A 6,867-nucleotide genomic window follows, 5' to 3' on the forward strand; every position below is an offset into this window, starting at 1 on the left:
ACCACCACTACTACTATTGTACTACCATCATCACCACTACCACCACTACTACTACATTGGAGTTTGGCACATGTCCAGATCCCATCACCTTTCTCAGATAGATTCTCTCCCTGTAGAGATACTAGGGACCTGTTTCTAGGAGAATTTGAGGAGTGTATGGGAAATGCCTTAAAGAGCCTATAGAGCATTTGTAGACATGTTGGACCTGGTTCTGGTTGGCTGATGTGGTTGCCTATGAGGTAAGCACCATTGTTATTCCCATTTAACAGACAGGAAAACTGAGAGATAAGGAAACAAGTGACATATCACATGGTCCAATCTGGGATCTGGATCTAGGCTTTCCTGACTAAATCCAGGACTCTAGTTATCCTTCTTCACCATCATTTATACCAATAGCTGTTATACAAGTAGGGAGGTGTCATAGTACAATGGAAAGAAGACTGGACCACAGTCAGAAGACTTGGTTTCGAATCCCAGCTCCCCTACTCCATACTGGGAGGCCCTGAACATGCATTTCATCTACAAGTTCCTGATCTGTAAAAAGAGGGTTTGGGGCTTGATAACCTAAGAAATCTAGGCTAGCTTGGACTTCTTGAGAGAAGGGGCTATTTGCTTTTATCCACAGTGCCTGGTTAATTTTAAGTGTGTAACAAATATTTGTTGAATACTTGCATGTATTAATGAATGGATGACTAAAAACTAGTATCCTATGAATTTCTCTGACCCTTAATTTCCTCATCTGTAAAATAGTGTTAATAAACAGTATATACTTCATAGCGTTGTTATAGAGCCCAGATGAAATCATGTATACTGGGTGCTTGGCAAACCTTAAAGTCCTATAAAAATGTCAGTTATTATTATTGCTATTACTATTGAACCATATAGCCCTACCATGACCGACAACAGAGCCTTTCACATATATGCTGGATGAGATCAGTTGACAAATCCACAAGTGTTTATTATAGGACAACTCGATGCCAGGCACCAAAGATACCAATATTGAAGTGAAACAATTCCTGCTTTCAAGGTGTTCATAGTCAAGCCGGCAAGACACTATGCACATATGTAAGTTTCTACAAAATACATAAGAAGTACAATTATCTCTACCATGTGGCAGGGCTGAGGGGCATGGCACCCCCAGGATCTGGAAAATCTATGTAAAATCTTTTGGCCCTCCCTTCATACCAGAGAAGAAATCTGAAGTTTTTCATTTTCTTTTATGGAATATTTATGGTACCTTATTGTAAAATTGGGGTTGATGTTATACAATACTATACATCTATTTTGTGCATTTCTGAGTTTCTAAACTTTTTCTGTATCATCTGCTGGCCTTCATGCATTGTCTGTGGCTCTAGCAAAACTCCAAAATTCCTATTTAATTTCTTATGCCTATTCATGATACATCAAAACCACAATGGGGTAAGTTGTGATGTGGAAAGAATAACAAGGAAATTTGGCAAGATGGCATGTGAAGGGCAGGAATGAAGCCTTTCTGTCCCTTGAGCTGAGTTTTGGAGGGAAGCAGAAAGGCTGGGAGGGGGGAGAGAAGGAGAGTCTCCTGTTCCAGTCCCCCTCCCACCAGCCCTTTGAATCTTTGCTCTCCACATCCCATCACTCTCCTTCACACTGCTACAAAATTCCCCTCATTGAATGACCTTTCATTTTTATACCAGAAAGATCGCCACACTGAAGCACATACCCAGGGCATGGGTGGGAGCATCTGCTAACACCTCTGAGTGGGGCGTACATCGGGGCACCGTACAAACAGGACCGCATGTTCCAAGGGTCCCCCTCCTGTGGAATGCATCAGTGCCTTGTCTTCTCATCAGCAATTACAGACAGATTTTCTCAGCATGGGAACTGCCGTGGCAATCAGATGACTGTACCGGAAGCATTTTTGGGATGGGTGTGTGAAGATGGCCTAATTGTATTCGTTCCCAGTTTTGTAATCTGTTTTATTAATGTCCTGGAGGCAAAAAAAAATGCTTTTGGAATTTTCCCCTAGTGGCTGGTGGATCTTTTTTTATTTTGTTTCCAGTTTTGCTCTCTGTTTCACACATACAGACACACAGCCCAGTCAGGTTAAGCTGAAAGGACGTACAAATTTGTATACCTGTAAGAGTTCCTAGTTTCTTTCCCCAAATCTTAACATCAAGTCACAGAACATTAAGATTGGGAGGGACCTAAAATGTCTCCTTGTATGTCCTCTTTCCCACATTATACATTTTAAAGTCCTACTTGGTTCTGACATTCTCTATCCTATGATCCTTCCAGTTCTGACATTCTATGTGTTGTAAAATAACTTTCAGCTAAGATATTCTGTGTTCTAAGGTCCCTTCCAGCTATAACACTGCATGCTTTATAAAGTTCCACTTTCCACCAACTCCCCAAGCTCTGACATTCTGTATCCTTAATTCCCTCTGAGCTCTGATATTCCATGTTCTAGGGACCCTGCCAGGTATAATGTGACCCTCAGCTCTGGCATTCTCTATTCTAAGATCCCTCTTTGCTCTGGAATTCTGTGGTCTAAGTCTCCTCCTGGTTCTGTTGCTCTGTGATTATGTGACACGATTATGCTTACTCTAATCCAGTTATCACTAAACATGAAGAATGCAATTATCCATTCTGATGGGCCCTCATTGGATCTGCAAATAAAGAGGGAATAAATGTAATTTGTTGTTTATGCCTTGGACAAAGAATAATAGTGTCACATGTACTTATATTTTAATTCGCTTTCCTAAATCAATACATTTAAGAGAGGCAACCAGGAAAAAAGATTCTGGAAGGGAATGCTTTGGACCAGTTCGTGTTATTTCCCTGCTCAATACATTCTAGTGTCTGCCTGTTGCCTCTAGAATCGCATCCAAACTCTTCTGTCTGTCTATCTATCTAGCTTTCATCTCTATTCCAACTTTAACTCCTTTTATACCCTGGCTCTAGCCAATCTCTTCAGTTTTATGATATGACTCCCCCTCAAACCCTCTCTATCCCAGCAAAACTGGCCTTCATGGTGTTACCCACACCTCACATTCCATCTCCTGCCCCTGGAATGCTCATTTATGACTCTTGGAATTTTTGTCTCCCTCAAAGGCTCAGATCAAGTATCTTCTTCCAGAAGGGACCTTTCCTAGTCTAGGCTGGGGTAGGGGGACCACAATAGTCAATGTGCCACCACCAGCAATTTATATATATATACATATAGATACATAAATACACTCCTATATTTATCTATCTATCTATCTATATATGTCTATATCTATCTATCAACACATATAACACACATATAGGGTATTTCCTACATTTACTTATCTAAAAACTATCATATCCCCCCAGTGAAATGTTAAATCTCAGAGGGCCAGGCTATTGCTGGTTTTTATTTGTATCCCCAGTACCCAGAACAGCCCAGATTCACAGTAGGCACCAAACAAATGTTACTGATTGATAGATTGATTGGTTGTTGAGCATGTTTTCTGGATTTGGCATTGTTCTATGGCTGGCACTTTGGGCCATACAGTGATGGATGAGAAAATCTTTCTGATCCCAAGGAGCCATCAATCTAACAGGATGAATGGTACTGATACCACACATTTCAGGAATACTTTGAGATTTACTCCAACCCAATTCTCTCTAGACTCCAACTCAAGTACTTCCTCCCCCATTCCCCTTCTACAGTGGGCAGTGATACCTAGCCAATAGGACCTCAGCCCCCTTAATTCTCCTCCAAATTGAGAAGATCTGAGTTTGCTCCCTTGCTCTGAAACATAGTACATTTATGCCCCTGATAAAATCACTGATTCTTTCTGAGTCTCATTTTCTTCATCTGTAAAATCATTATCATAATTACATCTTAGGCATGGTATGATAAGGTTCATATGAGATAACATATGTACATAAAATGCTTTGCACAATTTAAAGTACTGCATGAGTGTGAGCTATTATCATTAGGAATAATAGCTGAAGTATATGCATGTATGTGCCTATCTATAGATAGGTAAATAGACATGTACATCTATATATACATATATGTATATCTATATAGATAGATATGTATAGACACATGTCTATAGATATAGGTGTCTATACATATCAATCTATCTCTATCTCTATCTGCATATGTGTGTGTATTATATATATAAATTCATATATATGCACATGCACACACATATACATAAAGAAACATCTCTTTAGATTCTATAAAGCCACAAAAATGTTAAGAAATGAGGAGAGCAAAGATTACTATCTTCATTTAACAGATGAAGAAATTGAAACTCAGAAAGGAGAGACTTGTTTCAGTCAAAGAGAGAGGGCTCAAACCCAGGTCTCTTTACTCTTATCCCAGCCTTATTTTCCCCTACACAGTACTGGGGATCAGACATGGGTCGTAGTACACAATCATACCAGCTTGTGTGGGATAAGAGACAATGAGCATTGAGTTGAAGCTAGAGGGAGACACATTTCTGTGCAATTTAAGGGCTTCATAATAATTAGAACTGTCCAGCAATGGAATAGCTTGTCTTAGGGAGATTCACAGGCTCTTGGATTGTTATAGCTAAAAAGAGACCTTAGAATAGGGGATGTCAGAGCTGGGAGGGGCCTTAGGGATCATTAGTTTCATTCTGTAAGTATAAAAAGTGAAACCCCAAAAGGGGTATGATTTACCCAAGGTAGCACAACCAGTAAGTGGTTGAAATGTGATTCAGACAGTTCTAGGCACAGAGAAGGTGCTCAGCAATCAGAAACATTTATTAAGTGTCTCTCATGTATCAGGCGTTGTTCTAGGTACCAGACCCATCTCCTGACTCTACCCAATGTACATTCATTCTAGGTAATGCCCCTCCCATCCCTGGAAGTCTCAGACAGAGGTTCTATGTGCCATGGTAGGGGATGCTGGACGGAGGATTTGCATTTCAGATACCTCCTGGGGCATTTCCCAGCTCTCAAACACTTTAATTTTTACTGCATGAGAATGGTATTAAAGTGTTATATTAATTAAAGGCAAGAGGGGCCCATTTCTGCTTGGGAGAACAGAGGGAAATAAGGAAAGGAAAGGGATTAAATCTTTATACAGAGCCTGCTATGAGCTGGGAACTGCACTAAGCACTTTACAAATACCATCTCATTTGATCCTCACAACCCTGGGAGGTAGGTGCCATTATTATCTTTATTTTATACTTGAGGCAAACAGAGGCTAAGTGACTTGCACAGTGTCACACAGCTTGTAAGTGACTGAGACAGGATTTGCACTCAGGTCTTCCTAGCCTTAGGCCCAGCACTCTATCCACTGTACCATCTAGCTCCCTCTAAAGGGAAGAGCTGAGGAGGCTTCTTGGAGAGGTTGACAGTGACATTGTTTCACCTGGCTGATGTTGCTATGTGACTCCTTGTATCCATGGGACATTTGTGTATCTCTGCTTTTCTTCTCACAAAGGAACCCTTCCAGCATCTTCCTAGTGACCTCTGGCTCTCTCCTTTGACCATAGCCCATTTCTTTAAGCACATGTTGGATCCTCTCAATATTGTTTATAAATTACATACTATATTGTGTTTCTACATCACCTCTTTTTCCCAATATTTCCCTCCCTCTCTCCCATCACTAGGCTATTTTTTATAATAAGAAATAAAAAGGAAAGTTTAGCAAACCTGACCAGAACATTAAGCAAACTTGAGAATATATGCTCTACTTCCTGCCTGTAGTCTCCCACCTTCTGGAAAGGTGGGAGGGAAATGTCTTCTCTTATCCCTTCTTTAGGCCAAGCTTGGCCATTATTATTACAAAGAGTTGAATTCCATTTTTTTTTCTTCTGGGGCCCATTCACTTTCTTGTAATTAGTAGTCAACTAGTCAACAAACATTTATTAGGCACCTGCCATGTGACAGTCATTGTGCCAAGTTTTTCAAATACAAAATACAAAAGGAGGCAAATACAAAAATACAAAAAGAGGCAAAAGACAGTTTATACCCTCAAAGAGCTCATAATCTAATGAGAGAGACAACAAGCAAACAAATATGTACAAATAAGTTATGTACTGGAGAAATAATTAACAGGAAATAATTAACAGAGGGAAGGCACTAGAGTTAAGACGGGTTGGAAAAGGCTTCCTGTGGAAGATGGGATTGTAGTTGGGGCTTCAGGAAAGCCAGGGAATTGAATAGGTGGAGGTGAGGGTGGGGAGCATTCCAGGTATGGAGGACAGGTAAAGAAAATTCCAAGAAATAGAAGTTTGTTTATGGAACACTGAGGAGGCCAGTGTTACTAGATCAGAGTATGTGGTAGAGAGTAAGCATAAGACTGGAAGAATAGTAGGGAGTTAGGTGATAAAGGACTTTGAATGGCAAACACAGTATTTTGTATTTGATCCTGAAGGTCTTAAAGAATCATTGGAGTTTATTGAATAGGGAGGTGACATGGTAGGACCTGTGCTTTAGGAAAATCACTTTAGTGGCTGAATGGAGGATGGATTGGAGTGGGGAGAGACTTGAGGCAGGCAGATTCACCAGCAGTTATGACAATAATCCAGGCATGAGATCACAAAGACCTGTACCAGTTTGGGGGCAGTGTCAGAAGAGAGAAGGGTGTATTTGAAAGTTGATCCAAAGGTGAAATTGATAAACTTTTGCAACAGATTGGATCTGGGAGGGGTGGTGAGAGAGTGGAAAATCCAGGATGACTTCTAGGTTGGGAGCCCAAGGCACTGGGAGGATGGCATGGTCTCTACAGTAATAGGGAAGTTAAGAGAAGGGATGGGATTATGGGGAAAATTAATGAATTCCATTTAGGACATGTTGAGTTTAAGATGTCCACTGGAAATCCGGTTTGAGATGTCTGAAAGGCAGTTGGACACATGAGATTGGAGTTCAGCAGAAGGT

The 6,867-nt window shown here is 40.6% G+C and overlaps 1 long non-coding RNA gene across 1 annotated transcript in view; it reads left to right on the top strand.

Annotated features, from left to right (window-relative positions):
- LOC114045201 overlaps positions 1–2,004 on the top strand; it is a 7,123-nt gene extending 5,119 nt beyond the window's left edge. Inside the window, exon 2 of the long non-coding RNA XR_003569350.1 lies at positions 1,674–2,004. This is a non-coding gene — a long non-coding RNA (uncharacterized LOC114045201). The remainder of the gene's footprint in view (positions 1–1,673) is intronic.
- Positions 2,005–6,867: the final 4,863 nt, after the last annotated feature.

The sequence above is a fragment of the Vombatus ursinus genome, unplaced genomic scaffold (assembly GCF_900497805.2).
Source record: "Vombatus ursinus unplaced genomic scaffold, bare-nosed wombat genome assembly UNPS02001287.1, whole genome shotgun sequence".
In the NCBI taxonomy this organism is placed as follows: domain Eukaryota; kingdom Metazoa; phylum Chordata; class Mammalia; order Diprotodontia; family Vombatidae; genus Vombatus; species Vombatus ursinus.